Here is a 22,253-nt window from a genome sequence, read left to right on the forward strand (position 1 = left end):
GTCGCCTTGATAACTAAGAAAGCAAAGCAACTAGATTCAGCAGCCTGAAATTAAACACACTTCTAATACCATAAACTTGGCACAATGTTTGTACAAAGTGTCCAAATGTCTACTGTATGTTTAAACAATCTTTACTTTAAAGAGTATCAGAACATAAGAAGGTTTTGAAAAGCAGAAATTCATAGTCTGCTCTCACTTCATCATATCTTACTATAGATGCAGCCTTTTCTTTGCATAGTTACATTGGTCCAGCTTGGACCAATTTAAGAATGCACATTTAATACCTGGCTGATCCATGTGGAAGCTGGAAATCACTGTAGTACAGGTACATTTCAAATAATTAGAATATCATTGAGCTCACAGCTCTTCTATGATTACATTTTATTCTGTGTTCTCACTGTGGAATGGCAAACGTTTTTATTTTTTGGCTTGATTTTTCAGCTAATCTTAACCACTTTAGCCCCGGTAGGTTTTACCCCCTTCCTGACCAGAGACTTTTTTTTCCAATTTGGCACTGTGCTACTTTAACGGGTCATGCAAGGCTGTACCAAAACAAAATGTATGTTCCTTTTTTCCCAACAAACAGGGCTTTCTTTTGGTGGTATTTAATCACCACTGGGATTTATTTTTTTGCGATATGAACTAAAAAAGACTGAAAATTTTGAAAAAAAAAAAAAGATACCACATGTGTGAGACTGTTTGGGAGCCTAGCCGTATACGGGTGCCGAAAACCAATCACCGTCTTCAGCATTTCAAAGGGCGTAAATTGCTCATTTCACCTCCTCACTACCTATCACAGTTTCTGAGGCCCTGAAGTACCAAGATAGCACAAGCCCCCCCCCCCCCCATTTGGAAAGTAGAAACCCCAAGCTATTTGCTGAGAGGCATGTTGAGCACATGGAATATTTTATGTTTTGCTACAAGTTTCTGGATAATTACAAATTTTATTTATTTATTTTTTTTTTTTTACACAAAGTTGTCACCTCACACATGTCACGGGTATATGTGAAATTACACACCAAGCACATTCTGCTGCTTCTCCCGAGTATGGGGATACCACATGTGAGAGACCTTATTGGCAGTCTAGCTGCATACAGGACCCCGAAAACCAATCACCGCCTTTAGGGTTTCTTTTTTTTAAACTCTTTTTATTGACAAGATACAAAAAAGACAAATTACTATAACAACCATTGCGCTCAACATGTTTTGGGGTGTAATTTACATATATCCATGGCATGCGTGAGCAATATATAATTTAGGTAACAACGTTGTGTAAAAAAAATTAAAAATAAAAACTTGTGGTAAAACATTAAATATTCCATAGATTCAACATGCCTCTTAGCAAATAGCTTGGTGTGTCTACTTTCCAAAAAGGGGTAATTTGGGGGGGGGGGGGGGGGTGTTTGAACTGTCCTGGCATTTTATGTGCACCATTAGAATCTTATGCCACACATCACCCACTCTTCTAACCACTTGAAGACCAAGCCTTTTCTGACACATTTTGTTATTCTTTTTGCTAGAAAATTACTGTAAACCCCCAAATATATATATATATATATATTTTTTTTTCTAAAGCAGAGGCCCTACAGAATAAAATAGTGAGCGTTGCAATTTTTTTTGTCACAAAGTATTTGCGTATGTTTTCGAAACGCAACATTTTGGGGAATGAAGACACTTTTTGGAGTTTTAAGTTTTAACGCACAAACATAATATCTTGCCCAATTGTTTGGTAAAGTATAAAATATGATCCTTTGCTGAGTACATAAATATCAAATACAACCATGCTTTTAAACTGCACACGCCCATGCAACGGTGACAAATTACTTTTTTTTACATTTTTAAAAGCCTTTACAGGTTACCACTTTAGAATTACAGAGGAGGTCTACTACTAGAATTACTGCCCTCGATCGGACATTTGCAGTGATACCTCACATGCATGGTGCAATTGCGGTTTACATACAACACGAGACAGATGCTTGCATTCTCCTATGTGTGCGAGCACAGAGGGATAGGAGTGCTTTAATTTATTTATTTTTTTTTACTTTTTTTATTTAAATTTTTACACCATCCTTTTCATTTTTTTTTTCTTTTCATCACTTTTATTGTTGAATGTGCGGACCAAGGAATGCGACACCAAAGGTCGTTGAAAAAAGATGGCCAAGGCCGACAACTGAACCTTGACCGTAGTCTGCGCCAGATGCTGATCCACGTCCTTCGCCACCGAGAAGGAACGAGGGTGAAGATCATGCGCTTCGCACCACGCGATATACGCTTTCCAGGTGTGGTGATAAATCTTCCTTGAAGTGGCTTTACGAGCCTTTAACAAAGTAAGGATGACCGCCTGTGGAAGACCTCTATCCCTCAGGACCTGGCTTTCAACAGCCATGCCGTTAAAGCCAGAGACTGTAGAGCACAATGGAAGATCGGTCCTTGAGACAGAAGATTGTCTCGCAGTGGAAACCGCCAGGGAGGTTCGACGACCATCCAAACGATGTCTGCGTACCAGGACCGCTGAGGCCAGTCCAGGGCCACTAGAATGACTGACATCCGTTCCGACACCAACCTGCGGAGGAACCTGGACAACAGTTGAATCCGAGGAAAGGCATACAATAGCCGATAGCGGTGCCAAGGCAACACCAACGTCCGCGGCGTCTGCCAGAGGATCGCGAGTCCTGGCCACGAACCTTTCCACCTTTTGTTGAGATGGGACGCGAACAGATCCACGTCCGGGGTCCCCCACCGTGCACACAGGAGGTGAAACACCTCCGGATGTAGGGACCATTCCCCTTGGTCCAAAGTCTGGTGAATCAGATAGTCTGCCTGCCAGTTTTCCACACCCGGAATGTGAACGGTCGAGATCGCCGGTACATGCGATTCGGCCCAAGATAGAATCTCGGCCACTTCCTTGGCCGCCCAGGCACTCCTTGTGCCCCCTTGGTGATTGATATAAGCCACAGCCGTGGCATTGTCCGTCTGTACCCGGACAGGACACCCCTGAAACTGAGATGACCACCGGAACAGACAAAGCTTGATCGCTCAGAGCTCCAAGACGTTTATCGGTAGCGAAGACTCCCCCGCTGACCACGTCCCCTGGACACAAAGCGTGCCCAGAACTCCTCCCCAGCCCGACAGGCTGGCATCCGTGGTGAGAATCGTATATAACAGAGGCCGGAAGGTCTGGCCCTGCGTCAAGGACGGCGACCGGAGCCACAAGAGATCCGACCGCACCGAACTCCTCAATGAAATCCTCCTTTTCAAGGACTGAGGCATCCTGTCCCACCTGTCCAGGATCTCCGCTTGCAAAGTCCTGGTGTGAAATTGAGCAAACGGAACTGCTTTGAAGGCCGAAACCATCAGGCCCAGAACCCGCATGCAGGTCCGCAAAGAGGAGAGATCGTTGTGCCTGAGAGCCCTGATCTCTTCCCGTATGTTCCCGAGTTAATCCTCTGGAAGGAAGACCAGAGTTTGAGCAGAGTCCAGGACCATCCCTAGGTACTGAATACGAGTTGAGGGAGTCAGTGCTGACTTCCTGAAATCTGAAAATTGATGGTCCACCCGAACTCCTGTAGAGTCTGAACCGTCACGGACCGATCACTCGCCAAGGTCACACATGAGTTCGACCTTAACAAGAGGTCGTCCAGGTAACCGAGGACCGCAATGCTCCGTAAACGCAGTAAAGCTAGAACTGGAGCCAACACCTTGGGGAAAACCCTGGGAGCCGAAGCGAGACCGAAAGGCAACACCACAAACTGGTAGTGCTCCCCAGCCACCGTGAAGCGGAGATATCTCTGATGACCCTCGAAAAAAGGGATGTGTAGATACGCATCCTTCAAGTTGATGGAAGCCAGGAAGTCCCCAGGCCTCAATGATGCCACCACCAACCGGATGGATTCCATCCTGAACTTCTGTACCCACACAAAGCGGTTCAGAGACTTCAAATCTAGAATCAGATGCACCTTGCCTTCTTTCCTGGGCACCGTGAACAGGTTGGAGTAAAACCTGCAAAACCTTTACCGTGAAGGAACGGGTACAATGACTCCTTGGGCAAGCAGATCGTGCACTGCCCCCATGAGATCTCTGAGACAATCGGGGGACAGCTGGAGGTTGGACGGGAAGAACCTGTCTGTGGGGCGAGATCAAAACACGATCTTGTACCCTGAACGAATCAGTTCGTAAACCCACCTGTCCTGAATGCCGGACAACCAGGGTTCCTGAAAGCAACGCAGACGTCCCCCCACCCCGACAAAGGGGGAGGGCGTCCCTTCAGGAAGAGGTGGACTGGGCCGCCGAGCCAGATTGACCAGCTTTTGGCTTACCCGTCCACGGTTTCTTGTGGCCACCGGGAGGTCATAAGGGTTTACCCTTCTCCTGCGTCCCAAAGGCACGAAAGGAATTACGTTGAGTCTTGAAAGAGGGCCCCCTCCGCGTGCGGGGGGACTTACCCTTAGGGACCTGGGGCAACAGAGTACCCTTACCTCCTGTGAGCTCCTTAATTAACTCCTCTAGAGTTTCCCCAAAAAGACGACCCCCCTCATAGGGTACCTCAGACACTGTCTTTTTGGACGCGTCGTCAGCCGTCCAGCTCTTTAACCAGGTAATGCGGCGGATCGCAATCCCCACCACCAAGCGGGCGACCAACGGAGCCTCGTCCAAGGCCGTGTCACACAGGAACATTGCGGTTGGATGAGCGGACCACCATGGCAAGGGCAGTCGGAGGCCGACTCCGCCACCAGAGTGCTGCGAAGCCCCTTGCACCATGTCGTGAGCACCTGAGAGGCCATCACTGAGGCGAAAAACAGGTTTTAACAGGGAACCCGCCACCAGATAAATGTTGATGTTGAGCGCTTCCACATGCCTATCCGCCGGATCCCTGAAAACCGAGGAATCCTCTACTGGCATCAAGGTGGACTTATTCAGCGTAGACACAGTGTGATCCACTTTTGGGGACACCGTCCAACGTTTGTCTAACTGTGAACTGGTCATTCACAATCTCGTGAAATTCCTCAGGGCACAAATAAGCCTGACCCGACTTCTGGGGTCTGCAGAACCCGAAAGCAGAGCGCTTACTTGACTGAGATGGCTCATCATCGAGATTAAGAGTTTCTTTTATGGCGCTAATGAGAGCATCCATCGCAGCGCGTTCCCGCGCTACCAAGGAGGAAGATTCCTCCTCCCTCTCAGAAGCGGAGGACCGGGACCATCGTCCGTGGCAACCAATTCAGGCTCAGAGTCAGAGGACTGAGAGGGCACAGGCCATTTTTTGGAGGAGCGTTCCGGCATCAGGAGATTCACCTGGGACGCCAGAGTCGCAAGAGCAGCAGATATGGAGGCCATGGAAGAGGATTCAGGTGTACCTGAAGCCCCCCGCCAGGAATCGGTTGTCCTGGGAGTCCATTTTTGCCTTAAAATGAAAAAGGGACGCTGGCGGGGCGGTTCCCGCGGACCCCCAACCCCCCCCCCCCGCAATCTGCACTAACAAAAAGAGCCCCCTGAGAAAACAAACTAGCCACAAGTAAAATTTGATTTGGTCGAAAAATGGCAGAGGAATGAGCTAAAATCCCCCAGCCTGTCAGTACTTGCCAGCAGCGTCCTGCACAGGAGAAGTGTGAAGAAGGAGGAGGTGACCTCACACCGCTAGAGGCCCAGCCCTCGAGCCCAGACAAAAGGTGCCTATTGAAACTCAATGGAAAATGTCACAGGGAAAATGGCCGCTTGCCCTTACTAGGCCTTTGCCCACATCCAAGATGGCACCCGATCAGGAGCATGTGCAGAATCCAAAATTACTGCTGTCCTCACACAGAGCTTAGAATCTACTCATCATAAACATGGCGGCCGCTCCAAACGGCGGCAAAAAAAGTGCACAAACACATTCTGGCTAACATCGGGGACGCCAGGGAGACCCCTACAGCACCCCTACAGCACCCCATACAGCGCCCCCAGCGGGAGCAGGGAGGGAGGGAGAAAACCAACAACCCGGCCAGAAGGGGAATCCTACAGAGACCACCAGCCCTGCTATGCCCTAAGAGTGGGCCCACAACCTCCCAAAAGTCCCCAGAGACAAGGGGGTATCAATACTCACCAGTCCAGGAAGTGGGCACCGCTCAGATACGGGAGACCTCCCACCCTAAGTGGGGGTGCCGTCAGCCAAGGAGGGATACTGGCAACACGCGGGCGATCCGGGTTGACACCCCCTCAGCGAAGTCGCAGCTCCGCAGGCTCGTCCCCATTCAGAGGGGCACTGTCGTTGTGAGGCCTGGGCGTACCAGTAACCTGCGACGCTCGTTGGCAGGCAGGGACTCCATAAGGATCTATAATACCCAGTATGAGGCCCAGCTCTGCAGTCACATGTAGTCCTCCAGAAAAAGAATCCCTGACTAACTAGCGATAGTGCGAGAAATAAAAATCTATTGTGCAAAGAAAAACAAATGAATTCAGAAAAAAACAAAGAAAACTGAGACAAAGTCCCAGTCAGAAAACACCTAACCATCTCCTGAGCTAGGCAGTGTAAAAATGGATTTTTGTAAGAACTTACCGTAAAATCCTTTTCTCTTAAGCTCATTGACAGACGTAGTCTTCTTGATTCTCAAGAGCTGGGTTATGTTGTCTCCGCAGGAGTAGGACTAGGCAGAATGACAAAACGTTCTGGCTCCACCCTAGGGGGCAGTCCCTGAGGGTATATCCTCCCTCTCTCTGCTACAGGGAATCAGTTCTGTTTAAAGCAGTACAGAGAAATTAACCCAACCCAACTCAATGATAGAGGGGCGGGTACTACGTCTGTCAATGAGCTTAAGAGAAAAGGATTTTACGGTAAGTTCTTACAAAAATGCATTTTTCTCTATCGCTCATTGACAGACGTAGTCTTCTTGATTCTCAAGAGCTGGGACATCCAGAAGCAGTGCCACAAATGAGGGGTGGGATTGACAAAATCAAATCCAATCTAGTAGGCCCAACCGGTGCCAAACTAGAAGTTTTAAAGGCTCATTATAAACAAAGAATGAGACTAAAAGAAAAAATTTTCCAACGGAAAAAAACCCTCGAGGTAGACCACTGGTCTCCTCAAATTGCGGCCTGCAAAACCTTGCGGCCAAATGAGGCATCAGACGATGCCATTACATCAACTTTATAATGTTTAGAGAAGGTATGCACCGACGACCAGGTAGCCGCCTTGCACACCTGGACCACTGACGCCTGATGGCGAAAGGCCCATGACGCACTAAGTGCCCGAGTGGAGTGCGCCTTAACAGGGAACGGGGGCTCCCGACCCTTAATAGAATAAGCCTGCACTACCGTCTGTCTGATCCATCTGGAAATGGTCGCGGCAGATGCAGGCAACCCCTTTTTGGGTCCATCTGGGATCACAAAAAGTGAATCCGTCTTGCGAAACGAGTCTGTCGTTTTCAAGTATACCCTGATCGCCCGGACCACATCCAAGGAGTGCAAAGCAAATTCCCGAGGATGACTGGGCTTAGGACATAGGGAAGGTAATACAATTTCTTCATTCAGATGAAATTCTGAAACCACTTTTGGTAGGAAGGATGGATTCGGACGAAGAACCACCTTATCTCTATGAACCACCAGATATGGTGAACGACAAGATAATGCGGCCAGTTCTGACACCCTGCGTGCAGAAGTAATAGCCACCAAGAAGGCCACCTTCTGGGACAACGTGGGTAGAGGAATCTCCCTAATATCTTCAAAGGGAGGTTTCTGAAGAACCGACAACACTAAATTAAGATCCCAGGGGGGTAACGGCGCGTGCACTGGCGGAGCCAGATGTCGCACCCCCTGGATGAAATTCCGCACCAAGGAATGAGTAGCCAAAGGCTTCTGAAAGAAGATGGCTAATGCTGAGACCTGACCCTTGATAGTACTCAAGGCCAGTTTCTGCTCAACCCCTTGTTGCAGAAAAGCCAATATTCGACTAATCGAATAAGACCGAGGACGGAACCCCAAAGGTTCACACCATGCAATGTAGAACTTCCATGTGCGATGATAAATCTTTCTGGAAGTCGCTTTCCTTGCTTCAACTAGAGTAGGAATAACTGAAGCTGACAAACCTTTGTCCTTCAGCACCTGGGTCTCAATAGCCAGGCCGTTAAAGCCAGCGATCGTAAAGCAGGATGGAAGATCGGTCCCTGAGACAGTAGATCCTCCCTGAGAGGAAGTCTCCATGGGACGTCCGCCACCAGTCTGACCATGTCGGCGTACCAAGCTCGACGAGGCCAGTCCGGAGCTACCAGGATTACTGGGATTCCTTCATCCTCTACCCTGCGAAGAAGTCTTGGCAGTAACGCGAGAGGAGGGAAGGCATATATTAGCTGGTATTGCCCCCACGGGGCGATCAGTGCGTCTGCGGTTTCTGCTAGAGGATCGCGGGAGCGAGCCACGAATCTCTGAACTTTCCTGTTGAATCGTGATGCCAACAGATCCACATCCGGTGTGCCCCACCATAGGCACAACTGGTGGAAAACGTCTGGATGGAGGGACCATTCCCCCTGATCCAGGGTCTGACGGCTGAGATAATCTGCCTGCCAATTCTCCACCCCCGGAATGAACACCGCAGAGATTGCTGGAACAAATCGTTCCGCCCAGTGAAGAATGCAAGCCACTTCTTTGGCCGCTCGGACACTCTTGGTGCCCCCCTGATGATTGACATAAGCCACGGCCGTGGCATTGTCCGACTGGATCCGAACCGGGCTGCCCTGGAGCTGCTCGGTCCAGTGAATCAGACAAAGTCTGATCGCTCTCAGTTCCAATACATTTATCGGTAATCTGGATTCTTCCGGGGACCAAAGTCCCTGGACAGATAACTGACCAAGAATTCCTCCCCATCCGGATAGACTGGCATCCGTGGTCACTATCGTCCAATATATTGGCAGAAATGACTTTCCCTGGCTGAGCATTGGAGACCGAAGCCACCAAACCAGAGACTCTCTGGTCTGTTTGCTCAATCGTATCTGATTGTCCAGGGATTCCGGATTCCGATTCCATCTGAGAAGAATCTCTTGCTGAAGAATTCGGGTATGGGACTGGGCAAATGGGACTGCTTCGAATGAAGCCACCATCAACCCCAGAACCCTCATGCACGTCCGAAGGGAAGACCAGCTGTTGGACAGTAACAACTGGACTGCTGATTGAATCTTTCGAAGTTTCCCTACCGGAAGGAAAACTCTCGTCCTGACTGTGTCTAGAATTAGACCCAGATATTCGAGCCTCTGGGTGGGAACCAGAAATGACTTTTGCTGGTTCACCAGCCACCCGAATTCCTGTAAAGAAATCATAGTAATTTCTATGTTTTGTAGCAAGGTCTGAGGAGATTCTGCATGAAGCAGAAGATCGTCTAGGTAACCTAGAATCGATATACCTCTTTGGCGCAGAAGTGCCAACATAGGGGCCAACACCTTTGTGAAGACCCGCGGAGCCGTGGCGAGACCGAAAGGTAACGCCACAAACTGATAGTGGTTCTCCTCTACGGAAAAGCGTAGAAAACGCTGATGTCCTGCGAAAATGGGAATGTGAAGATAGGCGTCCTTGATGTCTATGGACGCTAGGACATCCCCTGGATGCAGGAAGGCTGCTACCGTGCGAATGGACTCCATTCTGAATCTTCTTATGTTGACGAAAGAATTGAGCGCTCTTAAGTCCAGAATTGGACGCACTTTGCCCTCTTTCCTGGGTATTGTAAACAGGTTTGAATAAAACCCTTGAAACCGTTCTGTCCAAGGAACGTGGACTACCACTCCTTGTTGTAGTAGATCTGTGACTGCTCTCCGCAGATCTTCTAGACGATCCGGAGATAGTCGGATATTGGAAGGGAAGAATCGCGCCGGTGGGAGAGATCGAAACTCGATCTTGTACCCTGACTTTATGACTTCGCAAACCCATTTGTCCGGGATTCTGGAAAGCCATGGATCCGGGAACCGGCGAAGACGTCCCCCCACCCCAGTTATGGGTGGGGGCGCACCTTCAGGCTTTGGATGGTTTATCTTCGGGTCTGGAGGGGGCGGGCTTTTGCTTGCCCGACCACCGACCCCTGACGCCTCCTGCAGGAGCTTTGGAGGACTTAGTTTTTTCACCCGCTGGACGAAAAAACCTCTTGTGAGCAGAAAAAGAAGGCCCTCGTCTTTGACGAGTTCCTTTACCTTTAAAATTTTGCGGTAAAAAGGTGCTTTTTCCACCGGTGAGATCCTTAATGATCTCATCTAAGTTGGCTCCAAATAGACGCTCTCCTGAAAAGGGGATATTAGCCAATGCTTTTTTGGAACCTTGGTCGGCTATCCAACCTTTTAGCCACAGTGTACGCCTGAGAACCACTGCTGAGACTGATGCTCGCGCCATTAATGGAGTGGCGTCTAACGCCGCATCACATACAAACTGTAACCCCTGTATCATTTGTTCCAACAAATCTGATACCGCCTGAGGGACTTCTTCTAAGTCCCGGCGTAACCACTTGGTCCATTCAGTTACAGCCTGCGAAACCAGACCAATAGCAATTATTGGCCTGAAAGCTGATCCATCAAGGAAAACATGGTGCGAGACATAGCTTCTATCTTGCGATCCACTGGATCTTTAAAAGACGGAGCGTCTTCTAAAGGAATAACCGTGGCTTTATTCAATCTAGCAATAGGTGAATCCACCACAGGTGGTTCTGTCCATTTCTTAATAAGGGTTTCCTCAAACGGATAACGCCTGTCAATGCGTTTGGAAATATTAAAAGTGCGTTTTGGCAGACGCCATTCTTCATCGATTGGATTGCCAAAACATTTGGGCAATGGAAAAACCTTTGCCACTTTGATGCGCTTTTTAGTCCCAAAAGGGATCTCAGTTTCAGCTATTTCTGATGGAATACCCTGTAACCTTAAAGTCTCTTGAACAGATACAATGAGTGCATTTACCAACGCTTCCACTCGGGCTATGGCAGATGCCGAAACATCCTCCTCACTGTCTGAAGAGACAGGACCCGAGACACCAATACCAGATGAAGTACCTGCAACTGCAGAAATAGGCTCAGAGTCTGAATCCGAGGTTTCAGATAATAAGGGGTTAGGCGGGGGTCGCTTTCTTGCGCCCTGTCCCTGACAAGCCACTTCCACCCGGGACACAAAAGTTTCCATAATAGCTGACAAAGATTCAATTGTCAATGGGGTGCTGGAGGATCCCGCAGACCCCTCGAGGGGATCCGGAGGAGATACATGAGTGGCAGGGTCCATGTTAATACAGGACACTTTGCCAGCAATAAACAAAAAAACTTTTTTTTTTTTTTTTTTTGTGTGTCTCCCCCTAGCGCAATAGCGCCCCTCAGAGTACCTGCTTCTCGATCCCAGAGAGAGAGAGAGGGACCCCCAAGGCTCACCAACCGATGCAGTGCAGTTTCCAACAAACTGCAGCCAGCGTCTGTCTTACACAGACTGGAAGGAGCTGTTTGCTTTTTCCCGGGCAGAAGGCGTGGCTCCGCCCCCTGTGTACGCCTTCCGGCGTTCCCAGCCCTCCACGAGGAAGCTGGGCTCACAAAACATGGCCGCCCCCATAGAAGAGACATAAGACTCCAAAAACATGGCGGCCGGCGTGACCTGAGGACATATATGTATTCGGTCTACGGCAAAATGGCGGCGGACCGCCGATATCGTCTTCCCAGCACATCCACCTGCACTCTGCTGAGAGGTGACATATGGATCTACAGAGATACACTGCACATAAGGTAGGATTATACCTCCTATGTCTGCTGTAATGTTACAGTCTGCTGGGTAGAGTGTTAGCTCTTGAACCAAGTCCACTTCCCACAAACACATGCTGTATTACAAGGGGGACTTGTAAGTGTCAGATATATACTGACCATATATGGAGGGGCCCATAATATATACTGCCTCATAAATGAGGAAAAAAAGGGAACGTTTTACTCACCATACCGAACCGACAGGCACCCTCTCTTCATAATACCCTCTCCACCGGGGTGGGGGTTTGTGGACGCCTCGACTCTCTGGTCCTGGCGTCCAAGCGAGCTTTAACTCGCAAAGTCAGTCCCTTTACTGGGACTCCGTCGCGGCCGACTCAGCGCACTGGTCTGCACGCGCCTTTTAGGCAGAAACCGGGGTGACCACTGGATCTCACATCCAGCCCGTCGCCCGGCCCCGCATACTTACTTGAATATGTCGCGGCCGACCAAGCGCAATGCCTGGTCTGCACGCGCTCGTAGGCCGGCTGGGGTGACCACAATTGTCGCCCAGTCCGGCATTTTTGCTTGAAGATCTCACAGGAAAAAACACTGGAGAAAACTACCTAAAAAATGTCTTTTTCTTAAAGAAAAAAAGTCTTGCCAGGACCAAAAGATCCCAGCAAGGAGCTTAGGTCCTTACTCCTGACTAGACAGAAAAAAACTGATTCCCTGTAGCAGAGAGAGGGAGGATATACCCTCAGGGACTGCCCCCTAGGGTGGAGCCAGAACGTTTTGTCATTCTGCCTAGTCCTACTCCTGCGGAGACAACATAACCCAGCTCTTGAGAATCAAGAAGACTACGTCTGTCAATGAGCGATAGAGAAAACTGAGGTAATATCAGATTGGGTTCAGGATAATGGCTGAGGGATGGCCCCCTAGTGGCGTGCCGAGGTATAAAAGTTTTTTTGTATTAACCTGATAATCAATTATCTGCCTAGCCTTGCTCCTGCAGAGGGCGCCATTACCCATTAGTGAAGGCTAATACTATCGGGCTGTGACTGTCAGAGGACGTAAGAGAAAAAAAAAACTTTCATTGTTCCAGGCTAGGGTCTCTTAAAATGCGTTAAACATCTAACATCTTCGGGGCCCTGTGTAAATGTATGCCCTAGACTGTGCCGTGCTGTACCCTATACTAATAATACACTAGTGTGTGGTAGCGACAAACAGTCCTGCATGCAGAGACCAGGTTGACCGGGACAAGAGGAACAAAATAGCAGGTGTCACACCTATATCTGCGTTTGCTACAGATACATCTTTTTTGGTGTGCTTTTTGGGTAGGGGTACCAAGGAGGACATCTGGAAAATGCCTCTCATGCAGCCAGGCTCACTGAATCTGGATTGGGAAATTGAGCCACAGCAGGTTCTGAAAACAGAAAGGGTTGTGAAGATCACTTCCTGAAATTTTAGGAAGGATCCACTTCTTCCCAATGCTCTTTATAGTACATCAGCTTTGAACAGAGCCAATTGGAATAAATCTACAGACAATTTCTTGTGCTAGCGTCTGGCCTTTTGGGCAACTGAGGACGGCCCCATCATCTGGTCATTGAAGTCCACCCCTCCTATGTTAAGGTTGTAGTCGTGGACACAGAGGGGCTTAACAACACCAGTCGCAGTTGCAGCTTGGACTGTTATATCTGTGTGAATGGAAGACAGAACTAAAAACGTTCCGTTTGTCCTACCTCACTGCAAGAAATACATTACGTACATTTCAAGCAGGCTCTCTCCACCTGTCTAAGTGGGAGCATTTACAAGCCGTTGAGGGAAGCCCTGGCGATTAGATCACATGGTGCCACATGTGCCAATTCCAAATTCAAAATGGTGTCTAAAAAGTGGCATGCTTGTGTAATATTTATCCACATACAAGTGGTGCCTCTTTCCGAATAAGGGTGACACCAATTCCCAAACAATCTTGCCGCTGCTCCATATGTAGTCTGGGCAGTTGGGGGTAATAGCCCTGTAATAGAGAGAGCTTATACATTTTGACCCCATATCTGGCACGCTTGCGGGGGAGAAAGAGGGGGAGTTGAGGGGCTAAACGTAGGTGCTGGCAGGTGTTGGGGCTGATTCTGTTAACGCTGGATTTTTTGGGAAAACTATTGAGGGCCACTAGTATAGTTCTGATCAAATATATTGATGCGTTTGGACTATACTAGTAATGGAGGTGTGTGTGTGTTGGCGCACACAAGTGTTAATAGCAATCAAAGGGTTAAAATTATTAACAACATCAAATCTTAAAATTTATTAGTGAATATGTGGCAGGCAATCTGATGCTGTCTGGGTTTATTGCTAACTGACGCGAACGCTATCTGCCGTCACCCGTGACACTTATACAATAATCAGAAAAAAAGATCTGCACACTGAACTAATTACACTGTGACAGGGCAGTGAAAGGGTTAATGGGGGGTGATCAGAGGGTTAAAACTTTATTTGGGAATATATGGCGGGTAACTCTGACCCTATCTGGGACTGCCACTAACCCTATCTAGCATTACCAGTGACACTAAATACAGCGATCAGTAAAATATCTGTACACTGTTCCTAATGAAACTGACAGCCAATGGGACGTCCAAAAGCAGTGTTAAACATGAGGGGTGGGAATAGCGAAAAAAGAAATTCCCAAGGCTAAACTATAGCCAACCCGGTAAACAGGAGCTCATCCAAAACAACTGGCGCTCACCTGAAAAAAACAAAACACCCTCAAAGGGGACCAGGTCCTCTAAACAACAGCCTGCAAAACTTTGCAGCCAAAGGAAGCATCCGCCGATGCCAATTCATCCACTTTATAGAATTTTGTGAAAGTGTGCACCCACGACCAGGTGGCCGCCTTGCAAACCTGCGTCACTGATGCCTGATGATCGAAGGCCCAAGAGGCACTGAGCGCCCGAAAAAATGCGCCTGGACAGGGAAAGGAGGAGCGTGACCCTTGATGGAATAGGCCTGAACCACGTCTGTCTGATCCATCTGAAAATGGTCGCAGAGGAAGCAGACAACCCTTTCCGATGCCCATCTGTGAGCACAAATAGGGAGTCGGACTTCCTAAAAGACTCCGTAGCTGCCAGGTACACCCTAATCGCCCGGATCACATCCAAGGCATGTAAAGCATTTTCCTTCGGATGTTTTGGCCTGGGACACAGAGAAGGCAACACAATGTCTTCATTCAAATTAAAATCTGAGACAACCTTTGGAAGAAACAACGGACAGGGGCGAAGAACCACCTTATCTCTGTGAACCACCAAGTAAGTTGGACAGGATAAGGCTGCCAATTTTGTAACCCTGTGCGCAGAGGTAATAGCCACCAAAAAGGCCACCTTCTGGGACAGCGTAAGCAGGGGAATCTCCTGAAGATTCTCAAAGGGAGGCTTCTAGAGGATTGAGAGCACCAAATTGGGGCACCAAGGCAGTAAAGGAGATAGCACTGGAGGGGCCAAGTGCCAAACTCTCTGAAGAAAAGTACACACCAGGGAGTGTGTAACCAAGGGCCATTGAAGAAGACCGCTAAGGCCGACATCTGGCTCTTGATAGTACTCAACGCCTGTTTCTGCTCAACCCCCCCATTAAAAGGAAGGTCAAGATACGAGCCACCAAAAAAAGAACTAGGGTGAACCGCAAGAGACTCGCACCACGCAATATACGTCTTCCACGTACAATGGTAGATCTTTCTAGAAGTAGATTTCCTAGCTTTTAACAGTGTTGGAATCACGACTCAAACAAAACTCTATTCATCAGCACCTGGCGTTCAAAAGCCAAGCTGTCAAAGGCGACTGTAAAGCAGGATGGAAGATCGGTCCTTGGGACAGCAGACCCTCCCTGAGAAGAATCTTCCAAAGGAACATCGGCGACCAGCCACACCATATCGGCATTCCAAGCCCGGTGAGGCCAGTCCGGGGTCACTAAGATGACCAGAATCCCTTCTGCCTCGATCCTGAGTAGAAGTCTTGGCAGAAGCTTGAGTGGGGGAAAGGAGTAAATCAGATGATACTGACCCCACAGGGCCACCAAGCACATCTGTGTCATCTGCCAGAGGATCTCGTGACCGACCCATAAACCTCTGCACTTTTCTGTTGAGCCAGGGAGCCAACAGATCCACCTCCGGAATTCCTTACCAGAGACAAATGAAGAAACACCTCCGGTTTAAGGGACCACTCCCCTTGGTCCAACGCCTGCCGACTGAGGTTATCCGCCTGTCAGTTTTCCACCCCGGGAATGTGCACTGCGGAGAGGGCTGGAACAAACCGTTCTTCCCATCTTAGAATGTCGGCTACCTCCAGAGCCGCCAGGGCACTTCTTGTGCCCCCCTGGTGATTAACATAGGCCACGGCCGTGGCGTTGTCTGGTTGAATGCGCACAGGACATCCTTGAAGAAGATGATCTGTCCAATGTTCCAGGCACAGTCCGATTGCTCAGAGTTCCAAGACATTGATCGGTAGTTTTGACTCTACCAGTGTACCAGATCCCCTGAGCAGAATGCTTGCCGAGGACACCTCCCCAGCCAGACAGGCTGGCATCCGTGGTGACCACTGTCCAATACAAGGGGAGGAAGGATTCGCCTGGCCGAAGCGCTGGAAAATGAAGCCACCATACCAGGGACCATTCTCTGGTTTGATTGTCCAGAGACTGCAGAGTCTTTTCCCATTAGGCCGTAATCTCCCTTTGCAGGGACCTCGTATGGAACTGTACAAACGGAACCACCTCAAAAGTCCAGAGGGATTTCTATCTGTTTGACAGCAGGAGACGAATCGCAGCCTGCAGTTTCTGGAGTCTGTCCAGAGGAAGGAACCAGAAAGGACCCAGATTGTCCAGCTTTGTGGACGGAACCAGAGCAGACTTCAGAAAATTCAGAATCCTGCTGAACTCCCTCAGAGTTTGTATGGTGATTTCCAGGTTTTCCACCAGAGCAGTAGGAGACTCCGCTCGCAGAAGGTGGTTGTCCAAGTAGCCCCATACCACGAACCCCCATTGGAGTAACAATGCCAGCACCAGGGCTAACACTTTTGCGAAGACCTGAGGAGCAGAGGCAAGACCAAAGGGTAATGCCACAAACTGATAATGCTCCTCTCCCACGGAAAGGCGGAGGAAGCACTGGTCATTGGCACATATTGGAATCTGAAGGTAAGCATCCTTCAAGTTGATAAGAGGCAAGAAAATCCCCCTGATGCAGGGATTGCAACCACCGTGTGAATGGATTCCAAACTTCTGCACTCGCACAAAGCAGCTCAGCGCCTTGAGGTCCAGGATTGGACGCACCTTGCCTGCCTTCCTTCCTGGGAACTGTAAACAGGCTTAAGTAAAAACTCTAGAAACGTTCCTATGTCGGAAATGGGACAATCACCCCTTTAAGTAACAGGTCTTGTACCGCCCCCAAACAGACCCTGTAAGTGGTCCAGGGACAGACGCAAGTTGGAAGGAAAGGACCTTGCTGGGGGGGGAAAGAGCAAAACTCGATCTTGTAGCCAGACTGTATAACTTCCTGGACCCAAATGGTTAAGAAGATTAGGAGCAGTGTCAGTCAATGAACGAAAGGTAAACATTAATTTCAGTAATTCAATTCAAAAAGAGAAAATCCTATAATAAATGGATTTTTGTAAAATCTTACCGTAAAATCCTTTTCTCTTAGCTCATCGACAGACGTAGTCCTCGGTGATACACCACCTTCGGGTTATGTTACCTCCGCAGGAGCAGGACTAGACAGGAAATTAAAAAGCTCTGGCCACACCCTAGGGGCAGTCCCAGAGGGTATATCCTCTCTCTCTCTGCCTCAGCAAATCAGTTATGTGAAAAAGCAGTGCTTAGAGAATTTAACCCAACCCAACTCCAAAACAGAGGGGCGGGGACTACGTCTGTCGATGAGCTAAGAGAAAAGGATTTTACGGTAAGATTTTACAAAAATCCATTTTTCTCTAGCGCTCATCGACAGACGTAGTCCTCGGTGATACACCACCTTCGGGACGTCCCAGAGCAGTATCACAACTGAGGGGTGGGAAAATGGAAATCAAATCCCAATCTAGAAGGCCCAACCGGTGCCAACTAGAAGTTTACAATGCTCATCCTTAATGATGAGACTCAACAAAAAAATTTTCAAACAGAAAAAAACCCTCGAGGTAGACCACCGGTCTCCTCAAATTGCGGCCTGCAAAACCTTGCGGCCAAATGAGGCATCCGCCGATGCCGTCACATCAATTTTATAGAATTTTGTAAAGGTATGTACCGACGACCAGGTGGCCGCCTTACATACCTGGACCACTGACGCCTGATGGCGAAAGGCCCAGGAAGTACTGAGCGCTCGAGTGGAGTGCGCCCTAACAGGGAACGGAGGACTCTGACCCTTAATAGAATAAGCCTGTACCACCGTCTGTCTAATCCATTTGGCAATGGTTGCGGCAGATGCAGGCAAACCCTTTCTGGGGCCATCCGTGATCACAAAAAGTGAATCCGTCTTACGGAATGATTCCGTAGCTTTCAGGTATACCCTGATTGCCCGAACCACATCTAAGGAATGCAACGCATGTTCCCGATGATGCTTGGGCTGAGGACACAAGGAAGGTAGTACAATATCTTCATTCAGATGAAAATCTGAAACCACCTTAGGAAGAAAAGATGGCTTAGGATGAAGTACTACCTTATCCCTATGAATCACTAGGTATGGGGACTGGCATGATAATGCAGCCAGTTCTGACACCCTGCGAGCAGAAGTAATAGCCACCAAGAAGGCCACCTTCTGGGATAAAGTAAGCAAGGGAATCTCCCTGATGTTTTCAAAAGGAGGTTTCTGTAGAACCGACAAAACCAAATTAAGATCCCAGGGCGGTAAGGGCGCGCGGACTGGAGGAGCCAGGTGCCGCACCCCCTGGATGAAATTCCGCACCAAGGATTTGGTAGCTAACGGCTTCTGAAAGAAGATTGCTAATGCTGAAACTTGACCCTTGATGGTGCTCAAGGCTAGCTTCTGCTCAACCCCTTGTTGCAAAAAGGCCAATATTCGAGACACCGAATAGGTACGTGGAGGAAATCCTAAAGATTCGCACCACGCAATATAAGTCTTCCATGTGTGATAATAGACTTTGCTGGAAGTCGCTTTCCTTGCTTTAATAAGGGTAGGAATGACAGAAGTAGACAAACCTCTGTCCTTCAGTACTTGGGTCTCAATGGCCAGGCCATTAAAACCAGCGACTGTAAAAGCACGAAGGTAACTTGGTCCTAGAGACCACAGACACTCCCTGAGACGAAGTTCCCACGGAACGTCTGCGACTAGCATGTCCAAGTCGGCCAGGCCGGCTTGAGGAGGCCAGCCTAGAATTTCTAGGACCACTGGCGCTGATTGGATCTGAACCAGGCGTCCCTAGAGCTATCTGGCCCCGACCATCCGAGAAAGTCTGGTCGTTTTCTGTTTCCACACATTTATCAGATACCTGATAGTTATCAGGAAGGGTGATCTTTTCTGGTTGAACCTCAGGGACCGAAGTCACCCGACTAGAGGCTACTTGGCCTATCTGGTCAACCAGATCCGATTCCTGTGAGGTATCGGGACTAATCTTAGGAAAGGGTAAAGGAAAAGATCTATTCAGGGAACGGTAACTACCGCTTCCTGTGGTACTTAAATGTTGGAAGGGAAGAATCGCACCGGTAGTAGTGGTAGATGCTCGATCTGATGTCCTGAATACCGGTGAAAACGTCCCCCCACCCTGAAACCGGGTGGGGGCGCACCTTCAGGCTGTGTACTCCTTTGCTTCGGGTCTGGCTGGGTTGGTCCTCTGCTTGTCCGACCAGCCCTTCTTGAATCCTCCTGGAGGAGTCTTGCCTTTCCCGCTAGTACCAGCCGGGCGTCCTTTATGGGCGGTAAAGAAAGGTCCTCGCTTGTTGCGAGGTCCCTTAGCTTTTGCAGCCTGTGGCAAGAAAGTGCTCTTGCCCCCAGTGGCATCCTTAATGATTTCATCTAGGTTGGCCCCAAATAGACGATTCCCCTGAAAAGGGAGATTGGTCAAGGTCTTTTTGGAACCTAGGTCAGCTGACCAGCATTTTAACCACAGCACACGTCTGAGGATCACTGCTAACGTAGATGCATGCCCTAATAAGGGAGTTGTGTCCAAGGCTGCGTCACAGATAAACCGTAGCCCTTGTATGATCTGTTCCATCAAATCAGATGTCTCCTGGGGAATATCTTTTCCCCTAAGATCTTGGCGTACCATTTTCGCCCATTCCGTAAGTGTCTGGGAAACTAGACCAATAACAATTACTGGTCTAAATGCTGACCCTATCAGAGAAAAGATAGTGCGGGACTCTGCTTCTATCTTTCGATCCACCGGATCCTTAAAGGACGAAGTGTCCTCCACTGGAATAACCGTGGCTTTATTCAGCCTGGAAATAGGCGGATCCACGACTGGTGGTACCGTCCATTTCTTAATGATGGATTCCTCAAACGGATAGCGTCTAGCAATACGCTTGGAAATAGTAAAGGTACGTTTAGAATGCTCCCATTCTCCTTTAATCTGATTACCAAAACATTTAGGTACCGGAAAAGCCTTCGCCATCTTGATGGGCTTATTAGTACCGAAAGGCCTCTCTGTTTCAGTTGCCTCTGCCGGTAAAGCCTCAAGTTTTAAGGTTTCTTGCACTGCCACAACTAGTGCGTCCACCAATGCTTCTTCCTGAATAATAGCAGGAGAAGAAGCGTCCTCCTCACTGTCTGAGGGGGCTTTACCTGGGATAACAGCCCTTGCAGAGGAACCTGCAACTGCTGTGACCATCTCTGAATCTGAGTCAGAGGTGTCAGATGGTATAGGGGTAGGCGGGGGTCGCTTCCTTGACCCCCGTCCCTGATAGGCCGCCTCCACCCGAGCCACCATAGACTCCAAAATTGCTGTAAATGATTCTATACTCTGTGCACCGGCGGGTCCCGAGGCCCCCTCGAGGGAAACAGGTGGGGGAATATGTGTGGCAGGGTCCATGATAACTCCAGTTACTACCTGGATAATATAATTCAAAAGAAAAAAACTTTTTTTTTTTTTTTTTTTTTTTTCTTTCTGACCCCCAGCGCCACAAAAAGCCCCTTAGTGTTACCTGCTAGGGATCCCTATCGATCGAGAGAGAGAGAGATAGACCCCCAGGCTCACCACTTGATGCTCAGAGTTAAACTGCAACAGCTTACAGCGCTGTCTTGACAAACAGGAAGTCTTTTGGCTGGCTGCCCAGGAAGAAGGGAGGCGGCTCCGCCCCTCTGCACGCCTTCCGGCGCCTCCCCCAAGCTCCACGAGGTGTAGGATCACCTCAAATATGGCCGCCCCCATGCTGGAGACACGAGGCTACGCCAAAATGGCGGCTCGTGCGATCCAGCAAAAAAAATGGCGGCGGCCTGTGCTGACTAGCGGTGTGCTGCAGGGCACACAACACTCTCTCTGCATGGGGATATGGCGTGGTTGGCGGTACCGGCCCTGGCGGACCGCATGGCCGTTCGGGAGGCCTGCTAATAGCTGGAGATCTGATTTGGAAGGCAGTCTACATGTCCGTGGCTTCTGACTGGTAGGTAGCTTATACTTAACCCATAAGATTCCCAGAATGCCACAGATTACATCTTTAAAACATGTATACAATAGATTGTTAGCTCCCAAACCAAGCCTCCTGGCTTTTTGCACACATAAAATCACACTCAAAGTAGGAGGATTTGTGACATGTTATAGGATAGAAAGAACTCTTTCTTACCATACAGAGAGGGGCCCGCGTTCACCACAAAACCCGTCAGGGAAAAAGGGGGAACATACTACTCACCATACCGGAACCAGGCGGGCACCAACTCCTGACAGTACCCCTCTCCACCGGGGCGGGAGGGCTGTCGACCGATACGGACACCGTGACTCATGGTCTTTGGCGTTTCAGCGAGACGTTTAACTCGCGGGTTCAGTCCTTTTAATGGGACTTTGTCGCGGCCGACCCAGCGCGGAGCTATGGCCTGCACGCGCTCGTAGGCTGAACTGGGGTGACCACCGGATCTCAACATCCAGCCCGTCGCCCAGTTCAGCTTTCTTGCTTGAAGATCTCACAGGAACACTGGAGAAAAAAAGCTGTCTAAAAATCCTTTTAGAAAAAAATTCTTGCCAGGACCTAAGATCCCAGCAAGGTATCTAGGTCCTTACTCCTAACTAGACAGAAAATAACTGATTTGCTGAGGCAGAGAGAGAGAGGATATACCCTCTGGGACTGCCCCTTGGGTGTGGCCAGAGCTTTTTAATTTCCTGTCTAGTCCTGCTCCTGCGGAGGTAACATAACCCGAAGGTGGTGTATCACCGAGGACTACGTCTGTCGATGAGCGCTAGAGAAATATAGATTCATTACACACAGAGTGACATATTTCAAGCATTTCTTTCTTTTTGATAATGGCTTACAGCTAGTGAAAACCCAATATTAGGTATCTCAAAACTAGATTACACAAGACCAATAAAAAAAAAGGATTTTAAATACAGAAATTTAAAAAAGTAGGTCCATAAATTTGGTCAGGGCTCCTTTTGCATGAATTACTGCATCAATGCGGCGTGGCATGGAAGTGGTCAGC

General features: G+C 48.9%; 1 protein-coding gene across 3 annotated transcripts in view; it reads right to left on the reverse strand.

Moving 5' to 3' along the window:
* The window catches only part of EDC3 (enhancer of mRNA decapping 3), a 181,557-nt gene that overhangs the window by 42,230 nt on the left and 117,074 nt on the right, over nucleotides 1-22,253 (reverse strand). The gene's annotated exons all lie outside the window — the stretch shown is intronic.

This window comes from Pelophylax lessonae, assembly GCF_965119305.1.
Source record: "Pelophylax lessonae genome assembly, chromosome: 4".
Lineage (NCBI taxonomy): Eukaryota > Metazoa > Chordata > Amphibia > Anura > Ranidae > Pelophylax > Pelophylax lessonae.